Source organism: Papio anubis, chromosome 5 (assembly GCF_008728515.1).
Source record: "Papio anubis isolate 15944 chromosome 5, Panubis1.0, whole genome shotgun sequence".
Lineage (NCBI taxonomy): Eukaryota > Metazoa > Chordata > Mammalia > Primates > Cercopithecidae > Papio > Papio anubis.
The window spans coordinates 115,219,677-115,242,098 of record NC_044980.1 but is presented as its reverse complement, the minus strand read 5'-3'; the positions used below and the strand labels follow the sequence as shown (position 1 = coordinate 115,242,098).

Below are 22,422 nucleotides of genomic sequence, written 5' to 3'. Positions count from 1 at the left end.
ACCTGTTCTGATGATCTTGTAGAGATGTTAGAAATACAAAAGATGGTGGAAAATACTTCTGTAGGAAGTAAGGGTGGTTATAAAGAAGGAAGGAAGAAGGGAGGGAGAGGGGGAAGGGAAAGAGGAGGGAGAAAAAGAAGACATCTTTATAAACATGGGGATTATGTCCAGGAGCAAATATCTAAACTATTGGTTAAGGAAACATTCAAACAATTGAGAAGTGATTAGGGAGATTTTCCTTCCTACAGCACAAGAGGCTAGGGAAATATTTCTCTTCTAAGTATGACTGGAGAGTACTGAACTAGAACAGAAAGATGGCCTTGAAATACATTGCTCGAGTAATCTGGCATGAACTCACTTTCTGGATGAATCCAAGTATAGTATAGTGATCCACTCTAGGACAAACTATTTTCCCTCAACTGCATTTGCTTGTAGGTTTTGCTGTCATCAACTATCCTGTCCTATACTATCAAAACATAAGCTTTAGCCTGGCCCAGTGGTGTAATGGAGTGGCAACAACTTGAACAGCTGTGCACATCTCTTCTAAACTCTGTGTTCAGTGACTTTATGTTAAGAGCTTACAATTGGCCATGCTGGGAGTATTTACACCATGGAAATTGGCAAATGCTGCAAATCACAGCTTTTTTGGAGGAGAGCTGTTTTAGAAACACAACATTGGCCTGACCAAAAAAATACAGATTAGAATAAGAAATTAGCTGATGTTTTATTTACATAAAGATGTGATCAGTATTTGGTATTGGTCAGCCCTTTCAGTAAGGGTATGAACAACTCCTAGTGCTGCATGTTAGATAAGAGGTTTATGGCTGTGTAAGCAGATGGAAAAGCTGGGCTGCACAACCCTACTGTGGGGAGGTGGCGACTGGGGACTGACAGTTTCTATTAGCCCCCTTTCCTTTAATTTGCTACTAAGATAGTCAACTTAGAGTCCTCACACATTTTTTTTTTAAGAAACATCCATTATCAGTCAAATAGAAACCCCTGTGGTTCTAATAATAAAATAATACAATAATAATGCTGGTTATTATTTATTTAACCCCAACTTAAGCCAGACACTGTGTTGGTGTTTTGCTTTACAATTCCAACCTGATTTAATCTTTAATATCACTCTCATTTCACAGATGAGGAAACAGAAGACCAGAGAGTAAAGCAGATTGCTCAAAGCTACTAATGATGACAGGAATCAAAGCCAGGTAGGACTGATTCCCAAACCACCGGTTCTCAGTCACTGCCTTTCCACACATGTCAGATTGCAGATTCCTGTTGACTTTTCTCAGTCTCCCTCTAATGATTTATAATTGGTACACCCAACATATAATACACTGAGAAGAGTTTCTTTGAGTTTATAATATAGAAGTCAAACAGGTTTTTAAATGGCAATTTGTCTTTTCCCTTCTCTTTCAACGACAGTAATAAATATGGTTGTTTTCACCTCTGTACCTCATGAAGACCTTCAAGCGTTCTGTACACCAGCTCAAGATGACTTGCTTGAAATGGAAAAAGGCTCTTTCAGCAGTAGTTAGCCCCTATACTGGCGATGTATAAGCAGAGGCACGATGACCACCTGAAGTAATTCTTTTTCTTTTTTGAGATAAGGTCTTGCTCTGTTACCTAGGTCGGATAACAGAAATCTAATCAGAGTTGACTGCAACCTTGAACTCCTAGGCTCAAGTGATCCTCCCACTTCAGCCTCCCAAGTCACTGGGACTACAGGAGCATGTCATCACATTCAGTCAATTTTTAATTTTTTTTGTAGAGACAGGGTCTCACTATGTGGCCCGGGCTGGTCTCAAACTCCTGGTCTCAAGTGATCCTCCTGCCTCAGCCTCCCAAGGCACAAGGATTATAGGCATGAGTCACCAGGCCCAGCCCTAAGCCTGAAGTAACTCTGTAGAGTAGTGAAGAAAAACTCTAAACAGCAGGCAGAATATAGCCCACTTGAGTCTGAGATTTAATTTTGGCATGATAAATTGAGAAATTGTCTAAGTGATGCTATTTCTGAAATTTACACAAATAGTAACAATTTATAGCAAAAATACTGACTTTCTACATGCATATGAGGAGCAATTAGAAAAACATATTTTACAAAATCAAAAAAAGCTTTTATGAAGCTGTGCAAACAATCAGCAAACAAGTCGTATGTTCCTTTGCATTAGGATAAAAAGGACAAAAAATATGTGCCATTTTCTCCTTCAGGGTTATATCTAGACTAGAGAAACAGCACACATTAAAATATGAGGGGAACAAAGTTAATTTTTGTGAATATTTGCTTAACTGATGAATAAGACTTTCTGTTGATAAGTAAGAAACAGAAGGATAAACAGGTACCTTCATAAGACTGCACTTAATTAGCTGTTTATTAAGAAGCAGTTGTGTGCTCAGCATGGCCTGGCTTCTAGGGATGGTACACAGGGTGCAATTGTCCCAGCCTTCTAGAGGCATATGATTTGGCAGTAAGAACACACTAAAGTACAATACATGTCATATATGTTACATTATGTTACATACATACATGTATAAGAAATATAAAATATATTTATATTTTAATAATTATTAATTGATATCGATAAAATAAGTAATCCAATGTAATAAATTGCATGGCTATGAGTACAAGAGCAAAATGTTCAGAGAAGTGTGGGATCCATGTGCGCCATACTATTATTTTTTGAGCATACAGATTTTTTTGTTGATATATGAGTTGTATATATTTTGGAAACATGTAATATTTTGATACCTGTGTACAATGTGTAATGATCAGATTGGGGTAACTGGGATATCCATCAACTCAAACATGTAATTTTTCTTAGTGTTGGGAACATAATAATTTTTCTCTTCTAGCTATTTTGAAATATACCATTCTATTTTTAATCTCCAGTTCACAGAAAAGGAAAGTGAAGCTTGGAAAAGTGAAGCCACTTGCTCTAACTGGCAGGAAGAGGTGGCATTGAACCCCAGGGCTCTTGCATTCAATAGCTCTTTTGGAAAGAGAATAGGAAAAGTGCAGCTGACTGAACCGTGAAGCAAAGGAGCTAAGCCTGGATGCCAACCTCAAGGGTCCTGAAGAGTCCCCCTGAGGAGTTCCTTACAGCAGAAAGCCCATTTCTCAGAGGCACATACATGGTCCAGAGCTAAGAAGGTCCAGGAAGCAAGACTGCATCCTTCGCCAAGGAAGGTGACTGTGATGTGGACACTTCAAGGGGGAACAAAAAAAAAATCTTCCTTTGAAAACCTAACATAGGCTCTGCCAATCCAACTTCACCGAGGCTCTTTGAGAACTGAGTTCAAAGGTTCTCTACAGCTTCCATTTACTTTGGCATAAGATTTAACAGAAAAAGAATTAAGGGAGAATTTATATGGGGCCAGGCTGTTTTCCAAATCTCAAACTGCTAAAAGTTATTTAGAATGTGCTTTAGCTCGCAATCATATGTAAAGTGGTTCAGATGTAAATGCTTTCCGTGTGGCCTAAGGCAATCTAGGTTTCCTCAAATGCACATGTGCCATTCGAAAATTAAAGATTTTGATTGGAAATCTCAAAGTACATTGGGTTCCTCTTGATTAGAGACTGCTGTTACTTTATGCGACATTGGGTCAGAGGAGGAGAAATAAAACACACTGCCTTCATTTGGGCATTATATTCTCACAGTAGCTCTAAGATAAACAAACTTCGCAGGCTGAGGGAAAGGGCATTTGCTCCTTTAAATTGAGTATGTAATATAAATAAATGTCTTCTAAGAAAGGATGGCTGAAACTTGATTCTGAATCTGACTCCATACAATGGCACTAATTTATTTTAATGAAGATCAGTGTGGAGCATCTGTGGGAGTGCTTGCCTTCTTGAGATCAGAGCTGGTCTGACCAAAAATGATCCTTCACTGACTCTCAGAAAAATGCTGCTTGAAACTGATTAGTTCACTGGCTAGGAGCAAACTGATATGTTACATAGGACAAAATGGAAGGAATTACCAAATCTCTTACTGTGTAATCAATGGCTGCCTACAGCTATTTTCAATTCTCTCCAAGGCAGTGATTTTGTGACCAGTCAGGCTAGGACTAAAAACCCCTAACCCCAAATTAAAAGTGAATGGAGAGAAACTTCAGGCTGGCTGGGGCCAGAGCAATTAAATGGTAATTGCCTTTTAGATATACTAATGTTGCTAATTATATTACTGTGCTAACTGCTGGGAAACGTGGATAAGAGCTCCAGGCCACTCTGATGGGAGAAGGGAGCTAAGATTTATTAAGTCTGGCACTAAGCTTGATCCTTCAAATAAGTTATCTCTTGAAATCCTTATAATAAGTGCAAAGTATCATTAGGTTCACTAAGGCTGAGTCGCTTGCTCAGTTAGCTCCAGCTGGTACATGACAGAGTCAGGAGTCCCACCAGGTTTGTGTGGCATGGGCTTGAGTAGAAATGGGGAGAAATGTGTGATTTCTGGATATACTAGGTTCAAAAACTGGAAATCTGGTAGCAGAGAAGATGACAGAATTTGAAAATCAGGCCGTGACGAAAAATTCTGCAAGTACGAGGGCTCCAGAGGCACCTTTTCTCGTGTGTGGAAAGGAAGAGCCCCAGATAGGAAAGTTTTGTGGGCAGAATATGGGGAAGCCTTGTGCCAGAACATAGGAGGCTGGGAGGGGAGGAACTGCTGTCAAGGAAAACTGACTCTATGGTACTCAGCAAAACCACTTATTACCTGTAACACTAGGGGATCCAAAGGAGGGGTCCCCAGACTGTCTGAGGCTGAAAGGCCTAGGGAATCAGGAAGTAAAGTGAAGGGGACAGTGCCTATATACTTGCCACTCTCTAGGCCAATCTATCAGAATGACAAAGTCTGTTAATTGCAATGGCAAAGTCTGTTAAAGATGACCCTACAACTCCAAAGTCAGAAGACTTGGGTTAAATCATGTATGAATTTTGAAAGGTTTGGCAAGTCCTATTTGCTGTGTGTCAGGTTTCTAATAAGGAGTTTCTCAGAGACAATAAAATATATATAGACCTATGTGTGTATGTATACACTTATATATGTGTATGTGTTTGTGTGTGTGTATATATATAGTTTATGCACACACAGCTATGAGACAATCATGGGATTCAAATAAAACTCTGAGCCCAGTTTGAAGGATGCAGAGTGCTATACAACTGCTAGTTTTTGCTACTATTTATCTCCTAAAATCACACACACAGTAATACAGGTGCTTTCTGCTTGAAACGGGAAAGTGCTACCTGGTTTCTTTGCCAAGACTGGAATTCTAAATGCACTGTCTTTGCAGCATAAGTGCAGTTCCTTGGCAAACAGTTGTGGGAAATTCCCTCAAGTGTCTCCAGGCCTGACTCCAGCCCTGAGCCCCTTAGTCTCTATCTCCACTCTATCCTCTAAAGAAACTCATCTCTGGTTTTTCGAACCCGACTACATACATTCTCAAGTCTCATCAACCCTGCAAATGAAACCCATCCTAACTTTGCATTTCATCCCGTCTTTTCTCTGGTCTTATCCAAACTTCAAAAGACACATCTACATGTACCATTGCTACTTTCTTGTCTTCCTTTTACTTCCTAACCCAGCACAATTTAGTTTCTACTACTTTTTCCTCTGAAAATGATTTAGAACAAGATCATCTTCTACCACTAAATCCAATCACACCTGGACCTGTCTGATATTCTCTTTTTCTTTTAAGGCTTTACATTTGTTGCTCCCTATGGTCAAGTCTTGGTCCACTTCTCTTCTCAATCACCCACGAATACCTATGTGTACAGATCCCATCTGCTTCTGGATAACTCTGCTTGATGTCCCTTAGACTCCCAACTCAAACTTAACCTTACTTGACAACACCACCATCCTCAGCTGAGGTGAGAGATTTGGGTGCCATCCCTGGATCCCACCTCTCCCTCACCTGTACATCCATCCTTCCTATCATTTTTATGCTTTCCATCCTTCCTACCATTTTCTTACTGCTGCTTCTCATTGTTTCTTGCTTGAATGAATCTGAGAAGGACAGGACAAAGGCAAATAAATCATATTTTTGCTTCTTCAAAATCATTCTGGGAGTCTACACAACTGTCAAAGTGACCTAAAATACAAATATGGGCTTGCCACTTCCCTGTTGAAAACCTTTCAGAACTTTCCCATTGCCTACAGGGAAGATGGCCAGTAACTCCGTTAAGTCACATGAAGCCTCTCATGTTGGGTGCCTGCCTACATTCAGCTCCTATCAATCTCTGACTCATACTGGAAACTTTATGACAGAGACTGAGATTCTGTGCATATCTCATGCTGTTTCTTGTCCTGGTGCTTTGGCTTATGCTGATACCTCTGTATACATCCTCCTTCTCTCATGACCACACCGAGACATCCAACACCCAATGTTTGGCTTTTCACTTGGCTATGAATGGTATGAACATTTGCCTATTTACTCTCAGATATATTCTCTCAGGAAATGATACTTCCTAGGCTCCTTTGCCAACTGACTGGTTTCCAGGTAAATCTGGCCAATGGCAGACTCAATCAGAAGACTGGAGGGCTTGGAGAAGGGACTTAGTCTTTCTCTAACTCTCTTTCTCACATACGCATACATACTTACCCTGCCACAGGCAGTGTCTTCTATGTCATCAGCTCCTATAACTGTTCAGCAGCTGAACATCATTCCAGCTTTGCTAGTGGCCCTACCTTGTGGGTGGTAATAGACCTTTTCCCTTTGTCCTTTCAATCCTAGGGGAGCTGGTGGCTTCCCTGCTTTTGCTAGTATCAAGATTGCCTTATCTTGCTTAGTTTGGTGTCTCAGCTCTTTCAGCATTGGAGTAACGAATTCTCTATTGTAATTTTCCTCTGTTTAAAATATTTAGAATGGTTTCTGTTTATGCTGACTTGACCCTGACTAATTCACTTGTTTAACCTTTAAACTTTTCAAAAACTCAGTTTAGGGGTTACTTAGGAAGTAACTCCTAAGGAAGCTTTTAAGTTTACACCTGACTTCAAGTCTAGGTTGTCTACCTGCCTCTTCCTCTGTGAAAAATTCTCCAGCAAATGACACTCTATATACTTACCATAACTTCCTATTATTATCTATCCATGCGTCTGCATCTCCTGATGAGATCCTCTGGCTTGTTCACCATAACCCACAGTGCTCAGCACAGAGATTGGCATAAAGAAGACACTCAAGAATATTTTGAACGAATGGAAAAGTATTAATGAATAAAACCATGTGACCAAACAGGGATCTTTCTTTTTCTTTTTTTATGGAGACAGGGTCTCACTCTGCCGCCCAGACTGGAATGCAGTGGTGTGATCTCGGCTCACTGCAACCTCTGCCTCACAGGCTCAAGCGATTTTCCTGTCTCAGCCTCCCAAGTAGCTGGGATTACAGGCACACGCCACCACACACAGCTAATTTTTGTAATTTTAGCAGAGACAGGGTTTCACCATGTTGGCCAGGTCGGTCTCAAACTCCTGACCTCAAATGATCCACCTGCCTCAGCCTTCCAAATTGCAGGGATTACAGGCGTGAGTCACCATGCCTGGCCAGAGGGATCTTTCTATCAGAAGCCAAGTTTGGCTTAGCCATAGAAGGTATCCCACATTTTTTGTACCAGTACTATAGAAAAAGTCTTACTCCCAAACAAATCATGGCCTAATTATTTAAAAATAAACATAAGACATACGGCATTTTGGGGAAAAGCATATGTCATAAAACTGGTCACAATTCTAAAAAAATTAATAAGGTTCATGGTTCCAAAGAGTCCAGACAGGGAATTGGGGAAAGTAAAAAGAAGATGGACATTTCGCATGAGTAAATAAGCTAAATGAGATTAAATACGGGTTGGGGCATGAGGGCAACAAAGTAGGCAGGAAGCCAAGGGGAAGAGAGACCACCAATACAGATGGCGGATTCTTTTGAGATTCATTTTATGTTCAAACTCTAGTCTTACCCAAATGTTTTATATATGTCTCTTTTTAACAATTACTCTTTTCATGTTTTCTTTCACTGGGAAAAGGCACTGAACACTATATTTAAAAAATTAACGATTATCTCCCACCATTGTATAGGTCTACAAATGAGGAAAAAAGAGATCTAGAAGGGCCCAGTGACTTGCCTATGGTCACACAGCTTTCTAATGGCACAGGTGGGTAGAAGACAGGTCTCCTGCATTGGTCTGTCCACTACACTTTTAAAATTTATTGACATATAAAAAAAAGTAATAAAATGAAATTAATGAAAAAAAATTTTTTTACATTAAAGCAATTTGGCCTCAAATTGGCTGCTGACTGCACCTTTGTATCAAAGCACTTAGTGCAAATGACTTCATTAGCATGACATTCATAAACACTGACTGTTTCATTTTCATTATAAGCAGGCAAAGGATGTGGTAGTACAAGTAACACATGTGTCTTGAATATAATTTTCTAATATCCAGTTAAAGTCTTCCATCTATGTCAAATATCTGAACAATAAAATGTTGAAAATTGGCTGGGCACAGTGGCTCACACCTACAATCCTGTTAACAGGAAAGGAGTCCTGATCTAGACCCCAAGAGAGGGTTCTTGCATCTTGCAAAAGAAAGAATTGAGGGCAAGTCCATAAAGTGAAAGCAAGTTTATTAAGAAGGTGAAGGAATAAAAAGAGTGGCTACTCCACAGATAGTGCAGCCCTAAGGGCTGCTGGTTGCCCATTTTTATGGTTATTTCTTGATTATATGCTAAACAAAGGGTGAATTATTCATGCCTCTCCTTTTTAGACCATATAGGTAACTTCCAGACATTGCCTTGGTGTCTCAAACTAAACTGTCAGGGCGCTGGTGGGAGGGTAGCAGTGAGGACAACTAGAGGTTACTCTCATCACCATCTTGGTTTTGGTGGGTCTTGGCTGGCTTCTTTACTGCAACCTGTTTTATTATCAAGGTCTTTATGACTTGTATTTTGTGCCAACCTCCTATCTCATCCTGTGACTAAGAATGCCTTAACCTCTGGGGAATGCAGCCCAGCAGGTCTCAGCCTCATTTTACTCAGCCCCTATTCAAGATGGAATTACTCTTGTTCAAACGCCTCTGACAATCCCAGCATTTTGGGAAGCTGAGGTGAGGATCACTTGAGGCCAGGAGTTCATGGACAGTCTGGGAAACATAGGAAGACCTCATCTTCACACACAAATTTTTTTTTTCTTAATTAGTCTGGTGTGGTGGAGGGCACCTGTAGTCTCAGCTACTTAAGAGGCTGAGGCAGGAGGATTGCGTGAACCCAGGAGTTTGAGGCTGCAGTGAGCTATGATAGCACAACTGCACTCAGGCCTGGGTGACAAAGCAAGACCCTGTCTCTAAAAATAAATAAGTAAATAGTTGACAATAAATGCTTATTTTTTCAGATGCATTAAATGTAGTGGGTTTAAGAAATTTCCCATTTTCAAACTATTAAATCAACCAAGAGAGGTTTTTTTTTTTTTTTAAATCCTTACCAGTGTCTAATACTGTTCTAGGTGCTGTGGAAAATGGATACTTAGTTTTCCTACTTTACCTTCAATTCTTAAATCACATTGGATCCTCAAATTAAACACTTGTGTTTACATCTATTCTACACCCACTTTCCCTTCTCCTGGGCCTCACTTTCCCAGATAAGGTATGGCAAGGGGTGCCAATATCAACCATCAGGGCCATGGTTGATCCCAGTGACCTTACACAAGGCCTTAGGAGAAGTTCTGCCAGTCATAGACCAAGTCCCTTCCAGGAAGCAATGCCAACTGGTAGAACAGGCAAGAAAGCAACATGGATATGTGACCACTGGAATTACTGGCACTGAATGCAACCAAGTCAGTGAGAAAGATAGAAGAAGACCCAGTGCAGTGGCTCATGCCTGTAGTCTCAGCACTTTGGGAGGCCGAGACAGGCGGATCACCTGAGGTTGGGAGTTTGAGACCAGCCTGACCAACATGGAGAAACCCCGTCTCTACTAAAAATACAAAATTAGCCGGGCATGGTGGCACATGCCTGTAATCTCAACTTCTTGGGAGACTGAGGCAGGAGAATCTCTTGATCCTGGGAGGTAGAAGTTGCAGTGAGTTGAGATTGCACCATTGCACTCCAGCCTGGGCACCAACTGCGAAACTCCGTCTCAAAAAAAAAAAAAAAAAAAAAAAAAAATAGAATCTATGACACCTGGAAACTCAATCTAACGTTTTAAGCATAGATTCTTTCCCTCTTGGCTATATTGTTTGTCTGGGACTTAAGCCCCTATGGAACTTTTCAAAGTCCAAGGTGAGGCTACCTGGACCACATGTTGCTGTACTATTTAATTCATTTGCATATGTTTGTTATCATTATCTTATCAAAGAGGGCACTGTCAAGGCCTCTGAATGTAGTTCATGCTCAGTTCAACCTCAGTTGAACCCTCTGCTTCATTCCATCAAACTCCAACTGAGTTCTTGGCTCACTCCACTCTCGTTATCTAGTGAAGTATAGACATTCTCCAGCTCCCTCCTCCTCCAGCTAATCTGATTCTGTATTTGGTAACTAGCATTCCTATGAGTTCTCTGACTTCAAACATTCCATTTCTACTGACAAGCCTTGAATTTTCCTTGTTCTTATCCACTACAATTCTCTTCAAGTCAATACTGTAGAGTTCCTCTAGATAGCTCTGGTTTAACAGAGGAAAAATGTGGTTCTCCACTGTTATTCTTTCAATTTGCTCCATTCCTAGGGTCAGAAAACACTCGGATTCCTCAATCTCCAATGTTCCCTCTATGGTGAGCCAGACTGATAATCTTTCTATTTCTTTGTACCTTAAGAGGCAACAGTATCCATATTCATCTCAGTTTTATGAGATTTCTACTCCATCACCTATTGCTCATAGGCATTTAAGAGGCATTTAAGGACTCACTGTCCTTATCTATAAAATAGGCACATTTTAATCTGAGGGTATGGCGAAGGTTAAATAAGATAATACAGGCAAAATCCTTAGAATAGTGACTGGAACAAAGTAAGTGCTCAATAGAGGGTTAGTTGTTATTGTTTCTATTACTATTCTCATTACAGAAGGACTACATTATTTCAGTTAATTAGATAAGCAAAATTATTTGATGCAGGCAAGTCAGTGATGATTAGGAAATTAGGATTCCACAGCTGGAATTTAAAACACTCACACATATTTCTTTCTGTTTTCTTGTCCACGAACTGAATCCATCCCCTAGGAGTAGAAAATGGATCATTCTTTCATAATCATTACTGGTCAATTTTATAGATAGCTAAAAGTTGATTGTACTGATAAATGGTATGAAAGATTTTCCCTCATTTTTCTATGTCTAGTTTGTCATTAGGAACTGATGATGTGGAAGCAGAGGATCAAAAAATGTGGATGGAAAGGCTGTTCTGGAAAATCTGGGGGATGGCGTGAGCAAACACGCTAGAAATGATCACGCTGGGACCTTAAAGGCATCGATGGAGTTCTTCATCAGAGGATGACAGTAACTCCACACAGCAAGGCCTGATTCTCCAGCCTTCCACAGTTTCAAGGTTGCATAGGGATATAAAAGTCATCATGACATGAAAATATTCATGAATTGGCTGTTTTTTTTAAAAACAACTCCTTCAAACATCCCTGCTTACAATTATCATCTCTTTGTATTCATTAAATCAACATGTTTGGAACCTTGCTGGTTGTGGGAGGTTTTAAACCTTTCTTTGATGCAACACAAACACAATGCAAGTAGGTTGGAAGTGAAATTGCAAAGTTTGTGAGAGATACAGGATTCACGAGGTCAGAGAAAGAGATGCTGAATAAGTGAAACACACACCAGGCCACTAGAAAATTTGGAGCAGTAGATAACTTAAGAAAGATGTCAACAAAGATGGAGCTGTGACAGACACTTCTTAAGAGTATCATCTGACTAATGATAAAGACAGGTCTTTGGGTAAGTTGATAAAGTCCAAAGACTTTTTTTTTCTTCAAAAATGACTATCTTTGATTGTATACTGTAAATTCAAACACAAAATAAATGATGTAATGTAATATGAATGTATAATTTTGCTGAAAGAACTGATTGCCAATTCATTTTTAAAAACTAACCAATTTTATAGAACATAGGTATTAATAGACTTATTTTCATAATTTATTTAGTTTTTCAAGACAAATTTCAATTAGGTGATTTTTTTTTCTCACTATTTGCCATGAAACATGGTTCTAGTTTTTTGTGGCTTCACTATTAGTGTGTTTCCCCCACCCTTTCCTGATTATTCAGATAATGAGGACCACGGGTATATATAATCATACTTTTCCTTATGGAGTATACTTAGAGACATTTCATGGAGAAATTACAAAATAAAATTTAGTTGCTAAGTGAATATAATCCAAAAAACCCCAAGTTCTCCTCTTCTACAAGTAGAGTTCCAGCTACTGAATTTCATGATGCTAAAGAGACAGTACTACTTTTTGAGCAACTACCCTGTGCTGGGTGGTTTTTACATGCCTAACATTTAAACCTTACAATTTTGCAAAGTTGGTACAATTGCACCCATTTTACAGACAGAAAAATGGAGACATAGGTTAAGTAACATTCATTAATTAAAGAACAAAAACTGGTGAAGAAAAGATTATGATTCACTTTGAACTCTAAGCCTAAAATCATTCCATCTTAAGCTGATGAGGCTACGTGGGGCTGGATGTTGGAGGGTCAGAACCAGTGGTTTTCAGTTCAGTTACTAATACAACCCTATTCATCACCAGCGTCCACAAGAAAGAAACTGAAATGTAGTTTCTGGGGTAGGCTGAGGAGCCAGACAGGAAGACAGAAGATCCCCAGTTCCAACATGACATCAGGCATTCTGTTCTGTTGGTGCCACTACAGACATCTGAAGCACTTGCAAGCATTCTTACATATTTGCTTGTTGTGGGATAATCTTTAGAGCAGAAAGGCTGGCCATGTTTTGAAACATTTAGGGCCACTTAGAGACAACAAGCCAAAAGCAATTCTGACATCAAAATGTTAACAAAATCCAAAAAAGAATGCTGGAAAAGTGGTTTCAGGTGCTCCCTGGAACAAGGTTTTTCTGCATGAAAGAGCCCTGCCACAAGTGCTGGTAATAAACTCTGACTGCATAAAGAGGTTCTTAAGCAGGTTCTCTGGTATTGCATGTTTCATATACAGGAATCCTTGCAGCATGAGATTCTCTCTGGAGAAGCTAAAGGCAGCAATACATGTTAGAGAACAAGATCTTTATCTTTAAGCCTAGATTCATGGGCTGCCCATCATTCAGCTTTTGAAGACATATGATGCTTTACCTTTTCCAATAAAAATAAAATTAATACAACTTTCCAGTAATAGCTATTATATTTCCCTCATAATGTCTTATTAAATAAAACTGTTCACTAATTCATAAGCTTTCTGGAGTGAGGCATAGTGAATCTGAAAATTATATTTGCTTTATTCAAGCTTAAAAATCTTATGTTGTGGCCAGGTGCGGTGGCTCATGCCTGTAATCCTAGCACTTTGGGAGGCCGAGGTGGACAGATCGTCTGAGCTCAGGAGTTCGAGACCAGGCTGGGCAACATGGTGAAATGCTGTCTCTACTAAAAATACAAAAAATTTGGCAGACATGGTGGCACATTCCCATAGTCCCAGCTACTCAGGAGGCCGAGGCACAAGAATCATTTGAACGCAGGAGGCAGAGGTTGCAGTGAGCTGAGATTGTACCACTGAACTCCAGCCTGAGCGACAGAGCAAGACTGTCTCTAAATAAATAAATAAATAAATAAAAATATGTTTTTACTCAGGACAATAAGACATTAGATATAAAACTTACTCAAAAATGTAAATACTTTGACATTATTTTCATTGTTTTAATCTAATACATTTCTAGAATCTACACTTCAGAACATGATTTAGTATATTATTCTGGGCTTAAGTGATTTATCTGTCTTAAAATAAAAATGACAAATTATTTTTGACAGCATTCTTATTTGAAGGTGATTTTCAAATCTACTTTATGAAATTTCTTATCTAGACAATTGTATATGAAGAATTGTTCTTTGAAAACCTTACATAAAGTATATTTAAAGGCTCCAGATTATAATTTAAAACATTAGATTTAAGAAACCATTAAAAAGCTAAGAATCAAACTTATTTTTTAATCCATGTGATTTGTTTCAGGGAAGACACAAATTCTCAGCCCTGGATTACTTTACTTCTTATTACATATATTCAGAAGTTTCTCTGAGTTCAAAAGTTCATAGCAACAATTTATAAGGGTATTAGCTCTGAAGCAAGCGAGAGGGAAAGTGCTGCTTTTAATCAACACTCAGCTACAATCCTTACATAGCAGCAGACCTTGCAAATCGGTATGATATAGGGTGCTGCAAGTTCAGACACTGTCAAGACACTTTTAAAAACTGTGGTTTTTCAGAAGGTAAATTCAGGAAAATAGCACAAATAACAACCCACAGTCACAAGCATGCCATATTTCTAACTTTGGTAACTGTAAGCTTTAGTGAGTGTTAGCAAAAATCTCGTGTATACTCAGTGGACGCAGAGGGAGGAAAAGGGCTTATCATGCTAAAAAGAGACCAGGAAAAATGTGCCTTTCTCCCGGAAGTCAGATAAGAATTTTATTTGAAGGATGGAGTCCCCAGAGTGAAGCTCTAAGGACACAAGTTGAACAATGGCAAATTCAAGGTCATTAGAAGGCATCCCATTACAATGATTAAATATTCCAAGTCTCCCCTTACATATTAAGAAACAAATTTCTATTTCTCTGATCCTGAAAATTAAGTCTGTTCAGGGGTATGGAAGGTTTAAAGATGAATATTAAAGTGGTGAGGGCAATTCTTCCTGAAAAATATAAGGCTCTTGTTCATTTATTCACTCATTCATTCATTCATTCATTCCACTCTTATTTACTGAGCACCACAGATCAGACATAGCTTCTGGACATTCAGCAGTGAATGAGCCAAACAGGCTGTCTGCCCTCAGGGAACTCATATTTTAATACAGCATTGTCCAGCACAACTTTCTGACTTATGGAAATGGTATCTGTGCTGTCCAATGTAGTAGCAACTAGCCACGTGTGGCTATTGAGCATTTGAAATTTGACTAGTACAATCGAGGAACTGAATTTTAGTCTTTATTTCGTCATTCTAATTTAATTAGTCACATGTGGCTAGTGGCTATCCTACTGAACAGCACAGTTCCAATGGATTAATCAGACCATAAACAAGTAAATAAGTACAAAAAATCCTTTCAGGCTGAGATAGGTACAATAAAGAAAGAAAGAAAAAAAAAAGGCTTGTCAGGAGGAATGGGAGAAGGTTGGGTCCTTCTAAATACAGTGGGTCAGGAAAGGCCTTTTTAAAAAGGTAACATTGGCCGGGCTTGGTGGCTCATGCCCGTGATCCCAGCACTTTGGGAGGCTGAGGCAGGTAGATCACGAAGTCAAGAGATCAAGACCATCCTGGCCAACATGGTGAAACCCTGTCTCTACTAAAAATACAAAAATTAGCTGGGCATGGTGGTGTGTGCCTGTAGTCCCAGCTACTCGGGAGGCTGAGGCAGGAGAATCACTTGAACCCAGGAGGTGGAGGTTGCAGTAAACCAAGATTGTGCTACTGCACTCCAGTCTGGGCAACAGAGCAAGACTCCATCTCAAAATAAATAAACAAATAAAAATAAAGAGGTAACATTAGGGCAGACATGCAATTGACAAAAGAAATCAAGTCAAGCAAAAATGTGGGGGAAGAAGATGACAGGTAGAGGACACTGCAAGGGCAAAAGCATTAAGGTGGAAGTGAGCTTAGCAGAGAAACACGGCAGGAAGGCCAGCAGACAGGAGACCACGAGAGTATCAGGAGGCAGTCAGAGAGACAGGCAGATACACAAATATGCAGGGCTTTATGGCCCATGGAAAGGAGTTTGGAATTTACTGTGATGCACAGAGAAGCCAGTGAATGTTTTCAAGTAGAAGAGTATTGAGCTAACTTCAATTTAATAAGGTCAGACAGGAGCTAGGTAGAGATCAAACTGGAAGAGTGGAAACAGCAGCCAGTTAGGAGGGTGGTGCATCGGTCCAGGCCTGGTACTTCAGTGGCTTGTTTAGAGTAATATCAGTGGGCAGACTCAGGATGAGGGTAGCCAACAGGTTTGGTGACAGATGACATGTAGTAAGCATATATGTGTATGTGAGGAAGGAAAGGGAGGCATTGAGGACAAGCCCAAGGTTAGTTGTAGAGCTTATTACAACAACAATGCCAGCAGGCACTGGAGAGGGACTGACCCTGGAACCAAGAGAAAGAAGGTGCTCAAATTCCCAGAGGCAGTCAAACCAGGAAAGCTCTTATAAATATGTTAGGAAGCATGGAGGTACATGTGTGTACATGTGTGAATGTATATAAATAAAATTTTAAGTAAAATGTGACCAATTAGTTCAGTCTCATCAAAAAAAAATTAGCTTTATATAAACTGAGTAATGATCCTTTAAAAAGGAAGCTAAATGGCCAGGTGTGGTGGCTCATGCCTACATCCCAATACTTTGGGAGGCCAGGGCAGAAGGACTGCTTGAGCCTGGGAGTTCAAGACCAGCCTCAGCAATGTAGGGAGGCCTTGTCGCTACAAAAATTATCCAGGTATGGTGGCATGCACCTGTGGTCCCAGCTACTTGGGAGGCTGAGGTGGGAGGACTGCTTGAGCCCAGGAGGTTGAGGCTGCAATGAGCTGTGATCATTTATGCCACTGTACTCCAGCCTGGGTGACGGAGTGAGATCTTGTCTCAAAAAAAAAAAAAAAAAAAAGGCTAACTCTTGCAATATTATATTATTGTCAACCTCACCTCAGTTCTACATATATTTAAACATGCATAAATGATACCTTCAGAAAAAGTTATTCTGAACCATAATCAAATGGTATCTAATAGGAGAGCTGGGGTATAGACCACCTAATTCCCTCACTATAAGTGTTGATTTGAAGTGTTTAACCTCAGAGTTGACAACATATTTCTTGACATGTCTGTTGGTGTGTTACATGCAGAAAAGCCCAACAGGGGCTTCACAGACACAGTGCTGTCACTGCATGTATGCATTTAATTTAAATTCAACTATAATGAGATAAGGAGGAAAAAGGAAATCAACTGGCATAGTGTGGGAAATTCTACTCCATTCCCCTCTGTGAGTCTAGGCCTGACAAAGAACATGCGAGGGGAGATTCCATGGTATCAGGATCTTACCATGTGAGGTACTTTTCTGGTGTTAAAGAAACATACTTTTTCCTACAATATGGCCTTACCTCATCTGATGTTCAAAGACAACAAGAAGAAACACTGGCAGTGTTGAGTTTATGGGGAGGTGGATTTTATGGGCAATTTTATAGGTTTTTAAGGTCCTTTTGACTAGACACAATTTTTGCCTCATATCCCGAGTTTATAACCTAATTGTCTTTAAGATGGGGGTTCACTATGTACCATTATTGGCACAGGGTTACTTCAACTTTACTGAGAAGGGAAATCATGATCTTATATTACTATATTTTAGTTTGAAAGAACTTGAAAACAACACTCTCTCATTACATACTTTGGGGAAGTCATTCTATATATGAAGGATATTAAAACAAACAAAAGAGAATATGCAAATTTCAAGGGATCTTAACTATTAAATTTATATCCTCTGAAACATTGTTTTATGCTTAAGTTGGATTTGTTATGTGTTTGTTTATATGACCTGTGGACATGCAATAGGAAAGTCTTTGCATGAAATTTGCTTACCTCTCTAGAAATGTTTACAGTATGAGGCTAAACTCTTGAACAAAGAACACATGCACCCTCTCACACACAGTTTTTTCTACTAAAGATTATATGATCTCAAAACCTAAACATTCTTTTGGAACATAAAACTAGACTTTATATCCTGGCACTTGCAGATTTGGGAGTAATGCCTAGAAAAACAAACATATTTTCTTTAATTAGTCCTAAAGGAAAAGAAATACAACTGGAAATTAATATTGTTGGTTTTAAAATGCAATACAAAGTATGGTTCATATACTCTGAAGGAAATCTGAATTTGTACCATGCTTTAATCCGAATAAAAAGTATAAAAATGAATAAAAGTCCAGTTGATCGGCTTTAAAAGGGATGTTTCATTTACTGCTTTTGATTAGTTTGTGTTTTTTCTCATGTTTAAACTCCTACTAGGCTGATCATTGAAAATATCATATAACCCAAGTCACATAATATTAACATGATTACTTCACTATATATCTGCTCCAAGACAATCATTTCAGTCAGGGCAACTTTCCTTTAAATTGCCTTTGCTGAAAAGTTGCATAAACATCCCAGACCAGTTAATTCTTTCCATGGGCTCTAAGCCTCATTGACATGCAGATGAGAGCCTGATCAAATGACAAGCCTGGGAGCCCAGTGATGTGAATGAGTCTACTCGCACAGAAATGATGGGCACTCTAGCCTGCAAGCCCAGAGGAGCACTCACAAGAAATCTCTCTGCTGTCATCACAGCCTCTCTGGAAGACCAGTCTCTCATAAAGAATATTAGCCTACACTCAATTCTCAAAACATTTTTCCTTGACTACAATGAAACATGCAACAAGTAGAAGTAGGAAGACAAGTCCAGTCTGTGCCTTAACAAAATGAAGTATCTGGTATCCTGAACTAGGAAGATTAATGTGAATCAAGGAAGTGTAAACTCAAATGTCTACTGAGTCCAGACAGGTCACGTAAATGTGTCAGCTGGAAGACTTGAATTCTAAACTGTGAGGTTAGAGTCTGGCTGGGTCGGTCTGGTTTCCAACTATATTCTGGCATCTGCTCCATGTCTGAGACATGGCACATGTTCAGTATATATGTATTAAGTAAGTTAATAAATGTTATCAACAAGTAGCTGTATAATTTGGGGCAATTCACAGTCTCTGGAGGAGCTCTCCTTTCTTCAGCTCTAACGTGATTTGGTTGAACCTGTGGTTTTTATACTGGCTCACCCCTACTCCATTCTCATCTTGGGCCCTTTCTGCAATCCCCACCGTATTAGTCCGTTTTCACGCTGCCAATAAAGACATACCCGAGACTGGGAAGAAAAAGAGGTTTAACGGACATACAGTTCCATGTGGCTACGGAGGCCTCACAATCATGGCAGAAGGCAAGGAGGAGCAAGTCACATCTTACATGGATGGCGGGAAGCACAGAGAGAGAGCTTGTGCAGGGGAAGTCCTCTTTTTAAAACCATCAGATCTTGTGAGACTTATTCACTATCATGAGAATAGCACAAGAAAGTCCTGCCCCCATGATTCAATTACCTCCCACAGGGTACCCCCCCATGACACGTGGGAATTGTGGGAGCTCCAATTCAAGATGAGATTTGGGTGGGGACACAGCCAAATCGTATCACCTGCTTTAACTACAGCAGTTGCCTTTTTTTTTTTCTAATTATGTCATAACCTTTATTATGAAGCCTTTTCTGAAAAATATATAAATCATAATTGTATAACTTAATGGATTTTTCACAAATTAAAGCCATCTACCTTCTGCCCCATTTCAGTCACTGTCCTCCTACCCAACGTAGGTAATCACTATGCTGCATCCCAACACAATAGATTGGTTTGCCTTGTGAGTTTTATAGAAATGGAATCACAGGGTATGTACACTTGTGCTGCCCACCTCCTTTTTTTGCTCAACATAATATCTGGAAGACTCATCCACACTGTTGTAATTGTTAATTCCTTCTGGCTCTAAAATTCTGCTAATGCCAAGCACTAACTCAACCAATAAGAAAAAGTACTTTTGAAAGTACCCAAGGCAATGTAATTGGTCAAGTACTAGACAGAACCACAAGCAGGTAGAGCCTAGGCAATGTCATCTTAGTATATATGTGTATCAAAGGATTTCCCAGGTGATGGGTTCTGTATCCACTGGCAATGAATAACTGAAAGCTGGTGATGATTCCAGAACTGTTCTAGGTAAAGTTCACAAGAGTCCATGCTTCTTCTCTTTTTTATTCAAGTTTTTTGTAGAGATGAAGGTCTCACTATGCTGCCTAGGCCGGTCTCGAATTCCTATCCTCATCAAATCCTTCTGCCTCAGCTTCCCAAATTGCTGGGATCACAGGTGTGACCCACCCCACCTGGCCATCCATGGTTTAAATGAATTGTTTTGTTAGAGCAATGTTATATTGACTATGGACAACCAAAAATTTACCTGTAAAACAAGATGATTTCAAGTAGCCCGTAACTCATTTGAATGGAGATAACAAAAAAATAGGTATTTGTTGAATGAATGGACTAATACAAGGAACACAAAGTTGTCTGCTGATATCATATCATTTGCCTGCAATTGATGAGACTTTTTCTTGGCTTGTAACAGAGGATTAAGAAGGCTGATTATTTTCAAAAGGTTCATACTAAGCAAGATAAATCTAAAATTTTAAAGAGTTTCAAAATAAACAACCAAACAAAAATCTTCTAAGAACTCTTTTTGTAGTAGGGAACTATTTTCCCATCCCTATATAAAAGTATAAAAAAAGATTTCTAGTAAAGATTTATGATACAACAGAACAATGCAAATTAACATTACTGGAATCCCATATTTGCAATGCGTCCTTCAGTAAAAGAAGTAGAAAACTCAGTAAATCAGATAAGATAACTTAGCCAAAGGAGTGAATTTTAACCCTATTAATGAGAGCCCAATAGAAACTCCAACAATATAAAAGAAGCTGTTAAACCTATGGACATTTCTAAAAAGAAGGCTTAATAAAAAACATATTCTTTTAAAAATCACTGGAAACTTTGTAACAAATGACCTTTAAGACTTTCATGCAAGCAGTGGTGTCATCTTTTTTGATGACAATGTAGAACTGATAACACAAGAACTCATTTTTCTGTGAGAGTCTGGGTGAAATCTGATAAGGGGAGCAGAAACAAAAAGATAAGTAACTTTCACTAAAAATACCTGATTTACCAATTTAATACATTTGTGATAACACAATTAACAAACACTGTGCATCCAAGATTTTGATAATTGCTCTTTGCTGATCGTTCATAAGCCTTGTTGCTTTAAACACAGTAATTAGATGAACCAGATGTGGCCTGCCTCCTAGAGGATATCAGTGGGTGAGATCAGAGCATCCTGCTTTTTTGGAAGACAAGAGGTCATTATCACTGACAAACCCCTCCTTCTGAGCAAAGTCATCATCTGGTCTCCTGACATACAGCTGAAATACTGTATACAAACTCATTTGGTTTGGGTTAGAGTTGGCCAAATTTGCTAAGCAGCCAGTCTTCCCCGATGAGGTCAGCACAAACATCTAAGTTACAGCTGGGCCCAAACACAGACAGAAGATGTTGCACGCTGCTAACCACTGTGCTTTGTTCAGGCTTGTCTGGGTCCTAATGACATTAAATGCGAAACCAAAAAAGCTGCTTAGTGACTATGCTATGTACACAACCACTACAGAAAGAATAACATGTCTTTAATTAGTTCTTTTTTTTTAAATACAGAGTCTTACTCTGTTACTCTGTTGCCCAGACTGGAGTGCAATGGCATGATAGTGATCTCGGCTCACTGCAACCTCTGCCTCCTGGGTTCAAGCAATTCCATTGCCTCAGCCTCCCAAGTAGCTGGGATTACAGGCACATGGCACTACGCCTGCCTAATTTTTGTATTTTTAGTAGACATGGTGTTTCGCCATGTTGGCCAGGCTGGTCTCAAACTCCTGACCTCAAGTGATCTGCCTGCCTCAGCATCTGAAAGTGCTAGAATTACAGATGTGAGCGACTGCGCCTGGCCAATTCACATTTTAAATTTTCTTCTGCAATCAAATAAGCACATCTATTAATGAGGGAAAGAAGATGTAAAATAAAAAGAGAAGATATCACAAAGCAGAATTTAGACAAGGTAGAAAAAGCATGAAAAAGGGTAACACTTTTATATTTGAGAGAACATAAACTAAATATGCTGAATCAATAGAAAAATGTTGGAGGCATAGCAGAGTAACATAAGATCTGGGTTATAGTAATTGATGTGCTAGACACATATTTAATATTTCTAACAATGATCTTTAGGATTAAGGAAAATCAAGAGCACTCAACACTATCGGCAAGAATGCACTGAATGTCTTAGCTCTTATATGGTCTTTGGTGTTCTGGCTTCCACTAAGCCTCCTTCTAAAGAAATCTTGTAGTATCACTCCTGTCTATTCTCACTTCATCATGAACACTCTGATCTCTCTGTACCTTTCTTTCATTCCATCTTCCCATTTGAGGCCCAGCTTTTGGTCAGGCTTGCTGCAAAGCAGCCTGCAGGCAGTTTTAAGACCTGTCTCATGATCCTACCACACACGTTCTGTGACCTCCAGGCTTTGTGACCATATAAGCACCAGAAAGAAAAGTAAGATGATTGTTGCACCAAAACACTTGGAAGTAAGATTGGTCAGTAATGAGTTG

At 39.4% G+C, this 22,422-nt stretch overlaps 1 protein-coding gene across 18 annotated transcripts in view; it reads right to left on the bottom strand.

Moving 5' to 3' along the window:
• Window positions 1-22,422, bottom strand: part of SNCAIP (synuclein alpha interacting protein) — a 152,629-nt gene that overhangs the window by 90,544 nt on the left and 39,663 nt on the right. The window contains exons 1-2 of one of the 18 annotated variants that reach the window (XM_009208965.4): window positions 1,459-1,724; window positions 3-58 (exon numbers count right to left, since the gene is read on the bottom strand). The exons of 15 other annotated variants lie outside the window; for them this stretch is intronic. The gene's annotated coding sequence lies outside the window, so the exon portion shown is untranslated. Of the gene's footprint in view, window positions 1-2; window positions 59-1,450; window positions 1,725-22,422 lie in introns of those variants that run through there. 2 more of the 18 variants (XM_009208964.4, XM_009208963.4) reach the window with 2 other exon arrangements.